The sequence below is a fragment of the Cupressus sempervirens genome, chromosome 5 (genome assembly GCF_028749045.1).
Source record: "Cupressus sempervirens isolate cs-2001-9-10 chromosome 5, ASM2874904v1, whole genome shotgun sequence".
NCBI lineage: Eukaryota > Viridiplantae > Streptophyta > Pinopsida > Cupressales > Cupressaceae > Cupressus > Cupressus sempervirens.
Genome location: NC_143122.1, coordinates 889,994,434 through 890,012,008, shown reverse-complemented (window position 1 = coordinate 890,012,008; position 17,575 = coordinate 889,994,434). Strand labels below are relative to the sequence as shown.

The 17,575-nt window shown below is 36.4% G+C and overlaps 1 pseudogene across 1 annotated transcript in view; it reads right to left on the bottom strand.

Moving 5' to 3' along the window:
• Nucleotides 1-1,212: 1,212 nt before the first annotated feature.
• Nucleotides 1,213-17,575, bottom strand: part of LOC149558780 (U3 snoRNP-associated protein-like EMB2271) — a 40,271-nt pseudogene continuing 23,908 nt past the window's right edge. The window contains exon 7 of the transcript XR_016365074.1: nucleotides 1,213-1,979. The product of XR_016365074.1 is annotated as a U3 snoRNP-associated protein-like EMB2271 (transcript). The remainder of the gene's footprint in view (nucleotides 1,980-17,575) is intronic.

Here is a 17,575-nt window from a genome sequence, read left to right as displayed (position 1 = left end):
AGGTTTCAGGCACCCTTCAAACCCTGTTTTAGTTAATCAAAAACATTATTTCATCACCCTTGGATAGTACTCTTTGGTCGATTGCTATTCTTATTGTGCTTATATTAATGCTTTTAATATAAGGTGTACAACCCCTCCCCACTACAGATTTGAACTTTTGACCTCTTACAAGAGCACAAGTTCTCTACCATCCACAATTGGCAAAGTATCAATTCATTTTTCACTTTCTGTATCATTCAAAGAATATGATATTAACATTATTTCATCATCCTAGGGCAAAAAATTTGGATTATTGTCATCCTTCATCTTTGCTCCAGGCCTTTAAATCTATTCATCTCAAGGTTTGATGAATGGAGAAACTAACCTTGCCTAGTTTTTGTGTGTGCGTGTCATCATTTACAATTTGATGAAGCAAATTATGTCATGCCCTTACACATCAACAACAATGATTTTAAGTGATTGTCACTGTTTTTGCACCAATAGACTCAACAAGACTTTGCATAAAAGCATGCAAATCAAAAGCCAACTAATGTTGTCAATCTTCAAATGTATAGCTATGGAAATAGCATGCAAATAAGCTCAAAATGTAAAATCATAAAGTTCACCCCACATGCAATATTCTGATATGTGCAGTTCTCTACCACTGAGTGGAACTTCGCTTCTTTGTGTAATGTGGAATACTATTGGTTATTGTCGTGACCGGCACTCATTGTATTCTCTAATAGCCACGGTGAATTGTAACTCCTTGCATGTGTGCCATACAGTGCCCATTGCTTATTTTATTGCACTTGAACTCCAAATTTAACATTAATCTAAATTGCAAAAAGTATAAAACATATAGTTACAATGAAAATTGACACCAATTGATTTAAACTTGAAAAGGATGCCATCCGTGCAGTCCAATGTGGTCTTCAGCTGACAAAGAACTACATATTTAACTTTGATCTACATTACACATTATATAACACCATAACGTTAAAATGCCAAAAATAATACAACAATTGATTTCAGCATAAAAGGTGCCACACATGCAGTAACATACAGCCATTCAATTTATCACCAGCTCCTGATTATGGTTTCATGAGTTATATGTTACAGCACATTGCATTTTTATGTTGTGAAATCCATTCTTTAATTTTTTGCGACTTTAATGTAATTTTGTACTACCAACCTCATGTGTCAGTCACCTTGTTTGACAATTTGATGACATAATTCTTTATGATACAAGTAAAGATCGAGCACATTTTCTGTATTACAGAAAAGTTAAATATGAGAAATGCCAAAATACATAATGTTCAGTAGAATCCAACTCCACTAAATAATGAGACATGCACTGATAGGCCATACAATTCACCTTCTATGTAAAATTATTTTGCGAGGCCCATTTAGATATAGCCTAAAATTTGATAAAATCTGGCGAATTTGCATGGCACCTGATGTAGATTCAGGTTTCTCAAAATTGACCTCAAGAAGGCAACTTCTAGAGGTGTATTAAAAAGATTAAATCATTAAGCAATTTTTTTCATATCTACTACAAAATTACATTGGCTTTACAACAAATAAAAGAATGCATAGATTGAGAGGACAAAATTAGAAAATTCTCTCTGCACTACGTCTCATGCCAAGCCAACTTCCTAAAAATACATTTGATATATTCCCGAATAAAATATTCTGGTCGGCCACAGTTAGGGGTCAGAACGATCTTGGTGCTTGAAACTTGAAATGCAGCAGACGACCTTAGACATAAAGCAAACATTGACAAATCAGGAGAATGTGTTGCTATAAAGGATTTCCCAAAACATGCACCAAGTTCTCCTATACACTAATGTACATACCAGGCATATCACTGAGAGAAGCAACAAAGATATGATACGATAATTCCAATTTTCTCCTCATGCTCATCATGAAATATCTATAGGGTACAAAGCAACACCGTTGCGAGCAGCTTGAATGCGACCCCATCTACCTAAGCGAGGCTCCTGTTTAAGAAATTTCCAATTAGATAATTAGTGCTTGCTCTAACTGTTGATTTTAATGATTGATAAAACAACTTGAATTGTAATATATGAAGGAATCTGTACAGAATTCAAAATGAAAAGATATGCAGATGAATGTGAAAAATTGTACATTTAGCATTGGTTTGTAGCTATAAATCAACAAGCAAGGAAGCAAAAGTATAGGAGCAAATAGGATTTATTGAAACCAGAGCCCTCCCTTTCCCAAAGACATGTAACACCATATCCAGTACATTTAGTTTGGATATGTAATAACTTGTTAAATGTATTGGATGTAGTATCACCAAAAAAATCAAGCCATGAACTAATTAACAATAGTGCAATGCAGTCTTTTATAACAAGGTAAGCATTTAAGTAGGTACGATGAGCATAGATAAATCAAAAAAATCAGTCATAATTATGCTTGTGACCACCGATAATGCCAAAGCTTGAAATGTACAGAGTTCGGATAATTCCATGCAGGGTCTGGTGTAGGCAATTTTAGAGGAATGGAGACAAAAAGCTGCAGAACCAAAAACTCAGGTGAATGCTGCATTGGAATTACGATCTTACAGTTTCTATTTAAGCAAAATATTCAATGATAAACAGATATGATATATCTAAAAAATGTACAAAATGATAGACCAAACGCAATACTGGAGTGGAATCCTCCAAGTATTGTAACAACAAAATATACTCAACATTAAGAAAAAAAGGAGAACAGAATATAAATTTGATAATAGAGTGATGGCCTTAGACTACCTATAAATTCTACTACAAAATTAACATGTGAGATGAGTTGGCTACCCTCTTCCAAAACATGCCCACATACATCCTAAAGTATCAGTAATACATATATAAAGATATATTTAAGACCCATTAATGGAGTTTTGCATCCACTCTAATATCACCCCAACATCATTGCTTAAAGAGCCTTGACAAAGGCAGCATTCACTTAACACTTTGTGACAATCTTCCATCCCAAATCTTTGCATAGCCATGAGTACTACTCCCTTGCACTAATTACAAAAAACAAGTTGCAATGAAAGATGTCCCAATAGAAATGCGGTTAAATTAGCATATAAAGGTAGAATCATATAAAGCGATTGGGAAGCATGAAACTATTGGAAGTAACCTAGAACCCTAATAAAAACACTTATATATTGTATGTAGAACTTCGCAGAGAATTATGTATCCTCTTTGCCATAAGTCACAACATGAATGAATGCATGTCTCAAGGTTCGCCTTTTTAAGCTTATTATTTGAGTCTGTAAGACATGATTAAACTCTCCTTTCGAAACAGTGCAACAACTTAAGGACAATGAATTAGTGAACAGTAACCAGCCAGGAAGAATGGCACACATTAAAGCAATTTAAGCATAAGAAGAAGTTTTGTGCAGTAAAACTGAAACACAAAATAGTAATGCGTAACAGAGGAGTATATGTCCGTCAATGGAAGGGTGGTTTTTAGGCCTTATTTCTAGATCTGAAATCCTTTGACCTCTTTGCCGTTTCAAATTTCTTGTAGTGTTACTTTTAATATTTTATTGATCTGTGTTAGTATTTCTTTATTTAGTTATTAAATTTTATTTTTATTTCTATTGAATTGACCCACAAATCAGTCAGCAACCTTGGTTAAAAGCCAGCAACAATTCTTTCCAGCCTTTAATCTGATAGAAACTTATCTTCAAAATCAGACACGGTAGCTGAATGCAGAACATTAATTGAACCTTTGTGCAGATGCACAAGGCAATTGCAAGCATTTCTATCATTGGTTAAAATGAAGCTTCTGTACAGTAATACTTACAAATGTTTAACAGGATAAACTCAACCTTAATGTGTATTGATTTCAGCATCTGTGTAATTAGTAGACACGTATTAAAGAGCTCAGGAAATATTGAACTCAACTGCAGTGTTTTCAGAATTACAAATTTTATGGTAAAATTGTCAGTGTAGCATAAAACTTCCAAAAGATTCTACAAAAAAAAATGGTTTGACGGTGAAATGTTTGCAAATTAATGATAGACTACTTAATTTGGTACAAGCAGTTCTATGTCTTGTCTGAGATGCATGAGTTGATTTCTAGCACCACAATGCACAACATGGAAAAAAATTATCCTGTTTTTTGAGACAATTTGGTATGTATTGCCATCTCACATCAGAGTTAGGCAGTGAAAATGTCTTAAGGTTGTTCGATCCCAGTGATCTCTGCCCTTTTTTTTTTCTGGCATTGGTACTAACCAGTAATTGCTATTGGTGTGTGATGGGTACGCCAAAGAGGAGTGGAAGGTGAAATGGGGAAAATTTTGGTCTATTTTTGACATACGTTTTTGATGTCCATGAGAGAGAGAGAGAGAGAGAGATACAGAGGTTGAGGAAGAGGAAGCTAGAGAGGGAGAGAAAGAGATGAGAGGAGAGATGAATGGGCAAAGAGACTAAGACATGTCTAGAAGTAGATGCAGATAGAGCGAGAGAGGAAAAGAGAGACAAATAGATAGATGTAGAGAGAGAGATAGAAAGAGAGAAGGGGAAAAGGGAGATAGAGAGGGAGAGGGAGAGCATAATGTTCCCTATTAGAACTTCACTTAATTTTCACTAGGACCCCTAAACGAGGTCTGGATTAATACCTTGGTTTAAAGCCCGCACCAAGTTAGTTATCAATAGCTAAACAAACACATAGTTCAACAATGTTCCAAAGAAAATTCTAATCATTATTATATAATCCTAATGTACACGAGATTTCCTTAAGGCTTTTTCAAAGAACCCATCCTCATTATGAAGCACCATGGGAGATCGTACAGGGCACATGGAACCTATCCATCAAGCCCAAGAGCGAGAAAGTGACAGCCACCATTCAACCTCCCTGCCCCACTCAGGGTTACCACTCTCAAATGGATCTTATACTACTTACAATCCCTATATGTACACTCCCCTCCATGATGGAATGGTAGATTAAGCTTATTGGAATCTTCATTATTAATTATACATTAGAAGCAATAGAATATCGGCACACATTCCCACTTCCCATCAAATGAACGTCCAATAACAAAAATTAGCCAATTGATATTGTAAACCATTCTTGCTTACTTTGAGTGGATACTCATACATTCCCATAGATGATCAGAAATCGTGACCTCTTGTATGGTTATAACTGTTATACAGGCGTGATTGGGCTATTTGCATTGTTTTGAATATTGGATTCATAATACATCTTTGATCCATTGTTGGCAGAATTCGTGATCAAGTTACCGATTCACAAAATGGGCAGCGTGATGGGCATTATATTTACCCCATGCTTGATTTGTTTCAAGGTCACTATTTTAGCAAAGTTATTCTAGAATCACAACTAAAAATGAGATCCATAAATATGATGCAATGGACAAATTTTATGGCATTTAATTGACAAATGTTGGAGTCCATTATGAATAGCCCTATGATCGACTATGCAAAGAACATTGGGAAGTAGGAGAAACACTTCTTTCTTATAATCCTTGGTTAATTTATGATGTAGATATTATTGGGTGGCTAGTGAGTTTCAAAGAAAAGCCCGACAAGAACGCCCAAAGTTATATTTTCTCCCGGCAGTTTATAAAGGCTTTGGAATAGCTGAGATAAGCAGAGGATCGGGCTCTTTCTTAAGTTCAAAAAAAATGCATGCAACTCCAATGCCGAGCTCCAGCTCTTACGGTCAATCTCCGAAGTTGCAAAAACAGAGGATTATGAGGCAAAATAGTGGTTGAATTGTCTATGCATGTGACTGTATCATGGTTACTCTAGAGAGAGCTCAAGAAATGGTGGTTGCTGCAATTGGAATGTCTGATGCACATCATCAAACCATTCTGTTGTGACTTCTCTATTGGAACATTTCCCAGTTGGCTATACTGCACCGGTGGATTGGACTTCGTGACACAGTGACAGATATTCACTGTGTCTTCAGTACCTTTGAAGAGAATGTCACATGTCATAAAAGAATGCTTATTGATTTTGAAGCCCAGGGGGATGCTGTTTTTCAGAGACTGTGGTCTTTATGACATGGCAATGCTATGATTTCCTTCTGCTCAAAACATTGCAGATCGTCATTATGTACAAGGTGACAGTGTAAGGCCTATGGATACTCTACATGTTTTATTTGCTGACATTTATCAAGCAATTCATGAAATTGTGACGCTGAATGGAAAGACTGGGGCAGATCATACAAATTGCCAATGTCTGGTTGAACGATTGAAGCTTTTGAAGCCTCTGCTGGATGATGTTAAGGACTCAAAGACAGCTTTGACGGGATCAGTTGTCAGGGTATTTGAAGAACTATATTCTTCTTTGAAGAAGGCTCAGGAACTTATAGAAAGATGTAGTACAAAAGGGAGTCAAGTTTATAGGGTACTTTGCAGCCAGCAGAATATCACTAAATTTCAAGAAAAATCTTTGGATATCTATCATGTCCTGAATTCCTTGCCTCTTCTCTACATACTCCAGACCAGTTACAACTTCAAGTTGAAATTTGTGCTGAGGAATTGCGCAGGTTAAGATACACTATCTCAAACATAATGCCATTATAGGAATCGACACAATTGGTAAAGGAGAAGCTCCATGAATGGTTATTCAAGGTTAGGGCGCAACTTCTGCGGGAGATGCAGGATACAAGTTTTGAGTTTGTTCTTCAAGATATAAATAAGGCAAAGAAGGCAATGGATAAGGCTCCTTCTGGGAGTATTATCAAAGTTATTGAAAACATGCTAAATACTGGAAATCTCAATACTCAATCTGGTCTTGATCTTCAATAGAGTTCTGTAATGACTGTCATTGCAGAGAAGCTCAACTTTTTCCATTTTCTTTCACATTTCTGATCTTTTCACAGGGAAGCATAGTTTGCACAAATGCAAGCTGCTTCCAGTACAGTGTGCAAGCGACTTCTTAGGAAACAAGATTATAATGTTTAACCAAACTAACAATTAGTTTGTTAAGTGCTATTAATTATATCTTCATGAATCGCAGACTAGGAAGGAGTTTGATTAGTGCTCATTTAGGAAGGGTTATGTCCCTCTAAGGGACATACCCTTTAGAAAGGATATATAGTAGGTTGTAAATGCAATTTATAGGACACACAATTACAGCAGTCTGCTCCTCTAAGCATTTTACATCCAACGAATTCTAAATCAGAGATATTCTAATTCAATCAAGATCGATTGTAGAGTATTGGATCTACATTTAAGATAAGTGTTAAATTCCTCAACAATTTGAATATTAATAATATTTAGAAGACCATTCTCAGCAATTCAAGACTAAACTAATAGTTTGATTGAAAGAACAAAGAATTAGCAGAAACTTTACACAAAGTGGGTTCAACTTTCCTAAATTTACCCTTGATTGGCAAAGGTACATCAAAAAATTAAAAATTATATCCATTTCCAGAAGTAAAGGGGATTAAAGGCAACATTTTGCATGAAGTATGGTATTGAGAATTAAAAAATTATAGTTCTCTCTAGGCCCAACAATATGCCAAGTGAGTATTGCTACTCAATTGAAAATATTTACACAAAGTTCTGAAAGGTGAAATTCACTGGACAGGAAACCTGGATATATATTTGCGATCTCAAGTGAAACTATATTCACCCAAATTAGCAATTTTTAATATCTATTAAGAGATTAAATCTTTTCATTAAAGGTGAAAATTATGTTCACGGGAGAGTTAACGTAAGTGTTAGCCATTTTTGCCTCCCATTCAACCCACCATCAATAACCGATCAGGGATATCTTCAATGGACTATTTTCTTTTTGTGGGTTAACACATAATTAGGTTGGGGTTAACATTTTGTGTTAACTCGATCTCTTCATGAACCAAATTGACTCGGTTCCTTCATCAATCGAGCTAGTTCAGTGTGTTCTTTGACCTAGTGAACTAGGTCGTCTCATTTGTCAAGTTGCGGGTTAACACACGTTTTCTGTCAGGGTTAACCATTTTCGCCATTTTAGAGAATGACTTTGCTCCTCTTTCCAAAATAACGAAATTTGCTATTTCGGAAGGCTTACCCTTTTGCTTTCATGAAATCGCATGCTGCCTCCTCCACCGTGCAATTGGGAATGTGTTGACCAACTGATTCATTCCACATGGAAAATTCTTCTTATGTTGGGTTGCTTTTGATCCAATGGTTTTTGTATTTTTGCATAGCTGCCTTAGATCTGGACGCATCTTTTAAAATTTATGTATGCATCTCAGCCATCCATTTGTTATGAAGATCTTGATCTACAGTTGGGTTTTATTCACTTGTTGAGGAGATTTCTTGCAGCATTTGGGCCGTCTATTTCAGAATGAAGATCTACATCGAGGATTCATCTTTTTTGGGGCAAATCAGATTTATTCCACGCGGGTTAACTCTACAATTTTGCTGCAGGTTAACAGTGCATGTTATCCCATCACGCGTTTTCTAACAGTGGTGTGAATTCATTTGTTGCGGCCATGACACATTACAAGGATTGTTCTTTAATGCTGAACTACATTCTTAGGCCTTGTTTGCACAACACCTTTGCATCTCCATGCCTCTTTATTGAATGTAATGATCAAATCTCATGGGATTTGATTTCTTACGGCTGGGTGCATTTGTTTTGCCCTTCTTGTCACTTCACTACAGCAAGCTGATTTTAAGATCAGATTTTACTCTGATATTCATTTATTGCTCTCTGCAATTCAACTCCACTTAGGTTGGGGTTTGAACTCCATAGTTTAGATCCGAGTTATGCCTGCTCTATAAAGACAAGTTGTAAATACTTTTTCTGAGTTCTTCTCTGTTCTTCTCTGGTTCATGACAGCAGCCTTGTGTACTGTTATTGTAACTGCAACTTTGCCTTCCATTAATAAAACTTGTCATTTTCTTACCTATTCTTACCATTCTGCTCTCTAGTGCATGTATTTGCCTTGTAGTGAATAGTTCCTTTCTGTTTTCTTGATTCATATGTTGTGTTAAGTCTATTAGTAATTGTTGCATAGTGAAATATCTTTCCTTTCAGCACTTCAATCAGTTCCAAACCTGCATGTGGTTCCTTTGACATAGAATAGAGTCAAGACTAGAGTATTCCGGATTTTCATTGTTGTGTAGTGCAGTCATAGGCAGAGCTGTGACCACACTTCTATCTCGGAGCATCACCCCCTTTCCCTTTCTACATTCTCTTTCAGTTCTCCTTCTCCCTTTTCCTTCCCAGTTTTAGTTTAGGTGCATAATAGTAAGGAAGCCAGACTTCTCTGAAGATTCAGCCTCAGAGCGCAAGTCGCACATTTGAAGGTTGTTTCCATGTTACACAAGGTCGCTTGAGGGTCATACCTCAAGCAAGGGTGCAGACTTTTTTGTCAATAGTAAAGAAATTGGTAAAAATAAAATGATATTTCCTTACAGCAAAGGTAAACATAAGGGTCAGATATTTTAAAATAGGGAAAAGTGAGAAACCAATGAAGAGGGACCTTTTCAAGATTCAGTTGCAAAACTGAATAATGTTTTCCAGGGGAATCTGTTTATTGAAAAAGATGGGCCAGAAAAGGCTGCTTCTTTCTCGAAAGTCTGTAGGCTACAGGGAAGAGAAGATGGTTTTCGAAGTTCTGATTGTAACAGAGAGAAAGGGGAATTATATTTGTGTTTTCTGCAGCTAGATTTTAATGGCAGGGTTAAAAGTGATCCAAGGATCATTTTTGTTGTGTATTGAAAATTAAAGAGAAGTTTGTATCCTAGATGTTTTGGTCCAGATATTTACTTCTCTGATTGAAATAAATCAGTTGGTTGTTTCTTTCATGTTTTTTAATATTATCCTGTATCATCTTGTCAAGTAGATGTTTGCAATGTGAATCTATTGGTTTATGTATACATGTTTTGCAGATAGAGATATTAAATTCCCTTTTGATTTCTCTGTAATAGGGAAGATTGAATATGTGATCTGTTGATCATTTGTTTATTTTTCTCTGAATCTTTCATGTAATCACATTCATTTCGTATTGATGAATGAATGTCAGTTGCCTTCGTGTCTTCTAGTTAAAGAAATAATCAGTAACTAATTCGTTGAATATCTTTTAGGAGGGAGCTATAGCTCTCGATTCAGAGGAAAGCTAGCAATTCCATGATAGTCTTTCCAACTGTTGGTTGAGTTTGTTCTTCTGTTAGGGCATTCTGAGTCTTTCTGTATCATTCATTTTGAAGGATAAATCTGTCAACCAACATATGGTATACCTTCTCCCAAATGTACTGTGACTGTTTCCAACTAATTGTTGGCCTTGATCGCTTGTCTTAATTAGGTGGTTTCTCTTAACTATGACTATCTCTAACATCTATTCACAACACAACTAGTAATATTCTTAATACATAATCGATTGCATACTGCTGCTTGACAAAAATGTATCATCAATATCCATGGTCTGTTGTAGACGATGAACTACCATCACCACCTTCACTGGAGGAGAGTAACAGTTTTTTGGGTGGAATACATATATCTTCATTATCAATTTAAATATTTGTTTTTACTTTAGGTTATTGCGGGGCCATGACAGTCTGCCCTTCCCAATATTGCTTATCCTCGAGCAATCTCAAATTCAGACAATTGATGATCTTCTCTTTCCCATGTAGCATCTTCTATAGGCAGGCCTTTCTCCACTGAACCAATAATTTGGGAGTCTTATTCTTTTATCTTTTCTTCCCCATAGCTCGGAAGTCTTATTCTATAATCTTTTCTCCCGCATAGCAAGGAAGATTTCAAGTTTCAAAAATAAATTTGCCTTCGATGGAAACATGAAATATATTGTGGATTCTAATATTTCCAGACAATTCCAATTCCAAAGCTATCACATCTCTCTAATAATCTTGTATTATCCGAAAAATCGAGCTTCCACTCCACTAGCCTTGATTGAAAATTATTTGTGGTTGTAACCTAGGATACCAATGTAGGCATTGTAGGCTTCCATCCACATTTGGATGCCTGTGGGTGGCATCCGGGACATTCCAGTCACATCCACATGCGTCAGCCCAGAAAAACAAAAAAACAATGACTTTTCACTTTTACAAGAAAATTAAAACATGTACGTTTTAGCACTTTAATAACATTTTATTTGCCAAACCCTAAAACGGCCCTAATAGAGGCCTTTCAACCATTCAACTATCATTTTGTTGCAGCTGGGTTTGCTCTTCTCATTTGGCTTCCATTTTGGCCTTTTGAAGGCAACTTAATTATATTTTCAAAGAGGAATCATCGTAGGGCGAGAGTTGACTTCCACAAGTTCATTAAAACACAAAGAGGTAAGCATTTTATCCTATTCTTGAGTGTCTCAATGAAATTTTTTGAGATTTTGATGAATCTTTGGAAGTTTGTGAAGAAATCTTCCATGTTTGTTTCAATTTATTTTTTCTAAAGAAATTTAGAAACAAGTTTAGGTATCTATTCGAATGGTTTTGTATCATTGTTTTTTACTTGTATGCTTGATAATTGATATTCATAGTTTTTTTATTTATTTAAATTTATTTAATTTCTTATTATAGAAAGAAACTACATTGTATTGTGCAAGAATGGTTGCCACCAGTAGTTAGGGCCACTAGTAGTCAAAGTTCAGTGGGAGGGAGGGCAAGGTCAGAGTTCAATGGCAGGGGAAGGAGGGGATAATTTCAAAATTAATTTAAGGTCTCCTCTATGAAGACATGCAAGAAGAATATCACAGGTTTCAAGTGGTGGCTCCTATAGTTGGAGTTGTAGTTATTATCAAAGTAACAAAAGAAAGCCTTTTAATAGCTCTTATTCCCGAGTAAAACTTCATTTTATGGGCCCAGTTCGTAGAGCTTTTGGAATATGCAAAGGTGCAGAGGGGAAGGGGTTGTTTGATGCACAGATAGCTTCATTCATAAAAGAACAAGAAGTTGTCGATCGTTTGGTTAAAAGATCAAAAAAAAGTTATTATCAACCTCCTTCCTCAAAAATGAACAAAATGCAATCACCCATTGAATCGGAACCAATTGTATCCTCCAAACGTTCATTCATGCAAGTACTTGTACTGGGAGAGGAGGAAGAAGTAGAAAATAGTGCATCAGCCCAAAAAAGAGGCCCATTGCACTCTACATTTAAAATGAAGGCAAGAGACCACGCTAATGAAGCCATTGCACGTTGCCTCTATGCTAATGGCCTTGCGTTCAACCTGGTAAGATCACCACATTGGAAGGAAATGGAAAGAGTCATCAAAGAAGCACCAAATGATTACACAAGTCCTGGGTATGAAAACGTGTGTACCATACTCTTGCAAAAGGAGAGAGTTTCTATAGAGAAAGAACTTCAACCCATTAGAAGTGCTTGGAAAATTTTGGGTGTGACAATTATGTTTGATGGTTGGGAAGATACAAGAAACAGGTCATTAATTAATGTGATTGCAGTGTCCCCCAAATGGGAAATGTTTCTAAAGGCAATTGATTGTTAGATGGAGGTGAAGGATTCAAAATTCATCTCTAATATTTTCATTAAGGCCATAGATATGGTGGGTAGTGAGAATATGGTCCAAGTTGTTACAAACAGTGCCAAAAATTGTAGGGGAGTTGGTGCTTTGGTTGAGGGTCGGTATAACCATATTTTTTGGACACCATGCACTATACACTCCCTCAACTTGATCATGCAAGAGATTGGCACTCAAATAGATTAGGTGAAGCAAATATACAAAAAGGGAGAGGACACACAAATGTTTGGAAAAAAATCACAATCCATTTTTAGAACGTACTCAAAATTGGAGTTGCTGAAGGTAAATTAATTTTTTGTAATTATTAAATTTCATGGATTTGCAATTTAGTTAATATTTACACTTTTATTGTCAATTGACATATTGTTCACTTGCTTAGGTTGTTAAGACCCGTTTTGCATCTCATACTATTGTTATGAGACGACTTCTTAAGGTGCAAGACGCTTTGAGCCAAATAGTCATTTGTCCTCAATGGGGTATGTGGAAGGCTTCAAATACAGAAAGAGCCCTAAAGATTAGGGGTATGATCTTGGATGATTGTTGGTGGACTCGTGTGCAATACGTACTAGATATCACCGAGCCCATCATGACTATGCTTCGCTTTGCCGATACAGATACACCTTGCTTGGCAGATGTGTACAATGGCATGGACACCATGATTGAGATGGTAAAACATTCTATACAAGCACATGAGAGTGACCCTACAGAATGTCAAGCCTTATGCATTAAAGCAGAAGCAGTAATTCTTCATCATTGGGAGAAGATGACTACCCCATTGCACCCCCTTGCATATGCTTTATCTCTCAGGTATTATAGTGAGGCGATACTTTCAATGCCAGATAGAATTGCACCATATGGTGATGAAGAGTTTGCTAATGGGTGCTCCAAAGCTTTTGCAAGAATCTTCCAAGATGATGAGATGCATGAAAAGGTGAGGCTAGAGTTTAACTATTTGCTTTCGGAGCAACACTTACTCCATTTCCAATTAAGGACCAAAATGAAATGGGAGCAATCACATGGTGGTACATGTATGATCAGCCATACCAACATCTACAACATCTTGCAATCAAAATCATCTCACAAGTAAGTTTTGATTTTTGTTTTTAGAATACAACTTGTATTCTACAATCTAGTGTTTAACATCTATCATATTGTCATTTGCTTTTCGTTTGTATGTTTAAAAATTAATTTTGTGAACACAATGTGAGTTGTGAATTCTTATGCTGCTGAAAGGAATTGGGCTACATACTCTTATATCCATTCAGTGAAGCGCAACCAATTGGGGTCAAAGAAAGCTGAGGACTTGGTCTACATTCATACCAGCTTGCATCTTTTGTCACATAAGGATGATGAATACTTGGATGGGGCAGCCAAAATTTGGGATGTACTCCCTCAGTGTGCAAACTTGGATGCAACACTTCATGATCTTACTAAGATGGTGGATGATGGTGATGATAGGTCTATGACACAGGGTGCATCTAGTGCAAGTGGAACCATTCTTGGTTCAAATGATATGGAGCTTGCAAATGTTGGAGATGAGGAGGATCCAGAATTTTTTGAGAATCCTTATGATTCTGATTAGTGAACATTGAATCGTGAACTATGTTTTTGATTTTGTAGTTTGGACATGGAGTCTAGAACATGAATAATTGTGGCTATGAAGTTAAATTTGAAGTTTGAACTATTTAATTGACATATAAATAATCTTGAATCTTGATCAATGGTAAAGCATCATACGATACTATCAAATGATGTATGTTTGTCTATTTCTATGTTTCTAACTCTAAGTTCTTGTATTTATAAATTTCTTAAATTCTTTGCATATTTATTAATATGCAAAGAATTTAAACACATCCGTACCCAAAAAAATCCTACATCCTATATCCGCATCTGAATCGATAACTTAGGTTGTAACCATAAGAAAGCCAAACCTCCAACTTCAAGCGTTCTCTCAATGCAATTCCAATTGGTATAGATCTTTTGTTAGTTCCAGGTACGATGCTAGATGCCCTTGAGAGTCTTCGCGATATCCATATTTTGTTGTGCAAAGTCCTTGGCCCTTGGTACTCAACTTTCTTGGATGAACAATGACATGTGGTTGGAGGTATTATAACAATGATCACCAAGGTGCAACCATCTTGTCCATTCATTTTCTTGTCTAGAGACATAGTTCCTCAAGTATCCTTGTATCACTTGTTTACAATCTTTGTTTGTACATCTATTTGGGGATGGTAGCTTGTATTGGGTGTAAGTTTAGTACCTATTAAATGGAAGAGAACTTACCAAGATAGGCTCAGGAACTATCTTTACCACTGATAACTTGCAAGGTCATGCGGTTAGAAGTTTCAACTATTTGCAGAGCTTGACAATCCACCACTACATACATACAATCCTTTCCTTCAACCTTGAGTAACCAGATTATGAATTCCATAAAGATAATTCCCATTTTTCATTTGGATTGGATGAAGGTTGTAGGAACATGACTGGATGACTTTCTTCAGTTTTGTTTCTTTGATAGTCATACATTTTTGTACACATCAAAGGACATCTTTTTTTAAGTCCCTTCCAAAAGTATTTTCCCCTTTTTTGTAAGTTTTGTCAAATCCATGGTGACCGGCTAACGAGTTGCCACAATATTCCTTAATAATCGTGTCCTTCATTTTAGAATTGGGTACCAAGAAAGCCTATTCTTGTACAAGAAAAGTTTTTCTACTACTTTGTATTCTTCATTGAGCATATTTCCTTCTAGAATATTATCATCTTGTGTGTCTTTAACATATTTCGCAATGATGTCATTCCTCTAATTGGCTCCAATGTTTTTCATGGAGTTAAGGTGGGATCCTTATGATAGGGCATCTGGGGACAAACATAATCAAGATCAAAAGTTATAGGCTTGTATATTGTTTTTCATTTAGGTGCTTTGATTAATAAAGAATCTCAAGCTATTATGATCTATTTTGACATGGAACTTCCCACAAACCAAATAGTCTTGACTAGGTTATAGGGTATGCATGATGGCTAACTTCTTCTTGTCATAGATGAAGTACCAATTTGAAAGAACGTAAAATCAAGGATGGCTATGAAAGAACGTAAAATTAAGCATGGCTAAGATAGGGCATAAGCTCCTATACCTCTTTTAATTTCTTAGAAGCCTATTGAGTCGCTTATTCCATACAAAAGCGCCCTTTTTAGTTAAGCCTGTGAGTGGAGTGGCCAGTTCAAAAAATCCATTTACAAACCATCAATAATAATTGCATATTCCCACAAATCCCCATAAATGTGTTAGGGTTCTTAGTTGACCATTTATTGATGGCTTTAATTTTATCCTCATCGACACTCACTCCACGTGCATTGATTTGATGACTACGGTACAAAATCTCCTCTAGCCCATATTCAAATCTGCAAGTCTTGGTGTATAGTGGTTCTTGTCACAAAATGCTTAGAACTCGCTTAATATAATTCCTATGTTCCCCGGGGATGCATACCCGGCCTAAAACCTGACATTTTGAGGACAGGAACGTCCTAGGGACGAGGGGGACAAGTAGGGGACGTCCCCTAGCCGTCCCCAAAAAGTGAAAAAATGCAGGGGACATCTCGAAAACTTGGGGACGCTAGAGGGAAAAAATGGGGGACGGCTAGCTGTACCCAGTACGAAAAGGGAACGTCCAAACGTTCCCTTTCCGAACATTCCCTTTCCGTACTAGGTATGGCTGGCTGTCCCCCTTTTTTGTTTACATAAAATTAAAAAAGTTTTAACATAAAAAAATATTTTAAAGCCTCCAACTTGGTCGGCTAGGTTGGCCCCACCCGTCCAAATGCCCTAAAAGGCAATAGAGGCAAAATAGGAGCACCAAGCTGCTTCATTTTTCTATGTTTTGTTTTTTAAGTTAAAAAAAAACATGATTATGATACATTGATACTTATTACTTTATGGCAGCCCTCTATCCTTTGGGCCTATAGCTTTGGGCATATTTTGATTTTGATTTTCAGATTTATCATGTTTATCATTATGACATTTTGATATTGACAATTGTTAATGTTTATTGTTCAGCGTTCACTGATATTGTTATGCATTTTGACAATTGGGTACTAAAATCGGATATTATTTCCTAGATGGCATTCAAATGTTGTATGTTATGGTTCTATAATGTTTAAATGACATGCTCATATGAATGATGTGTATATTTGCAAATTTCAACATATATTTTAAATTTTTCTATATATATATATATATAGCCGTCCCCGTTTGCCATCCCCCCCATCCCCAAAATCACCATAAAAATTTGCCGTCCTGAAAACCCATCCTGCCATCGAACACCGTCCCTGTACAGGAAACTTGGGGGAACATAGTATAAATCATATGTTCTTTGCATGTCCTATTGTAATGAAGGATATTATCGGAGATCAATAGAAACCTCCTTAGTTGTTTCCTCAATATATTATTCGTGCACAATTCAAATGTTGCAGGGGCATTGGTCAAGCCAAAGGGTAGGACCAAAAATTCAAGTGTCCAACCTAAAAGTCGTCTTGGGAATATCTTCTTTTCTCATTTTTATTTGATGGTACCTAGACCTTAAATCGATCTTGGAAAAATATTTTGATTTGTGTAATTCATTAATTAATCTATTAATTCTTGGGATAAAGTAGGGGAGTTTTTCTTGTCTTTTTGTTTTAACACCCTTTTATTTATGCACATCTTCATAGTGCCATTGACTTTCTCAACTAGCACCAGGATGGATGCAAAAGGTTCAAATCCTCTCTTTGGGGGTAGTCCTAGAGGAATATCACCAAATACCTTCCTATGTTCTTTTTACATGGGTTGGATATCAATGTGAACTATCTTCCCTTGGGAAAAAGTCTTGTTAATAGTCATACATTGCACAAACCATGTTAATAGTCCCTCACTGGATTTGCGACATGGTTTAACAACCTCATGTGTCTTCAATAAGTCTAGTAGTTTGTATCAGGCATTGACAAGTCGATCACTTGGTGCAACGGCACCCCTAGCAGTTAACAAGTGATATCAGAACTTGGTCACAAGTTTGAATCCTTGCAGGTCGCAATGAGCAATGTTGGGATGGGGATTACTAGCAATTGCATGCATGTGCTTGCAACGATA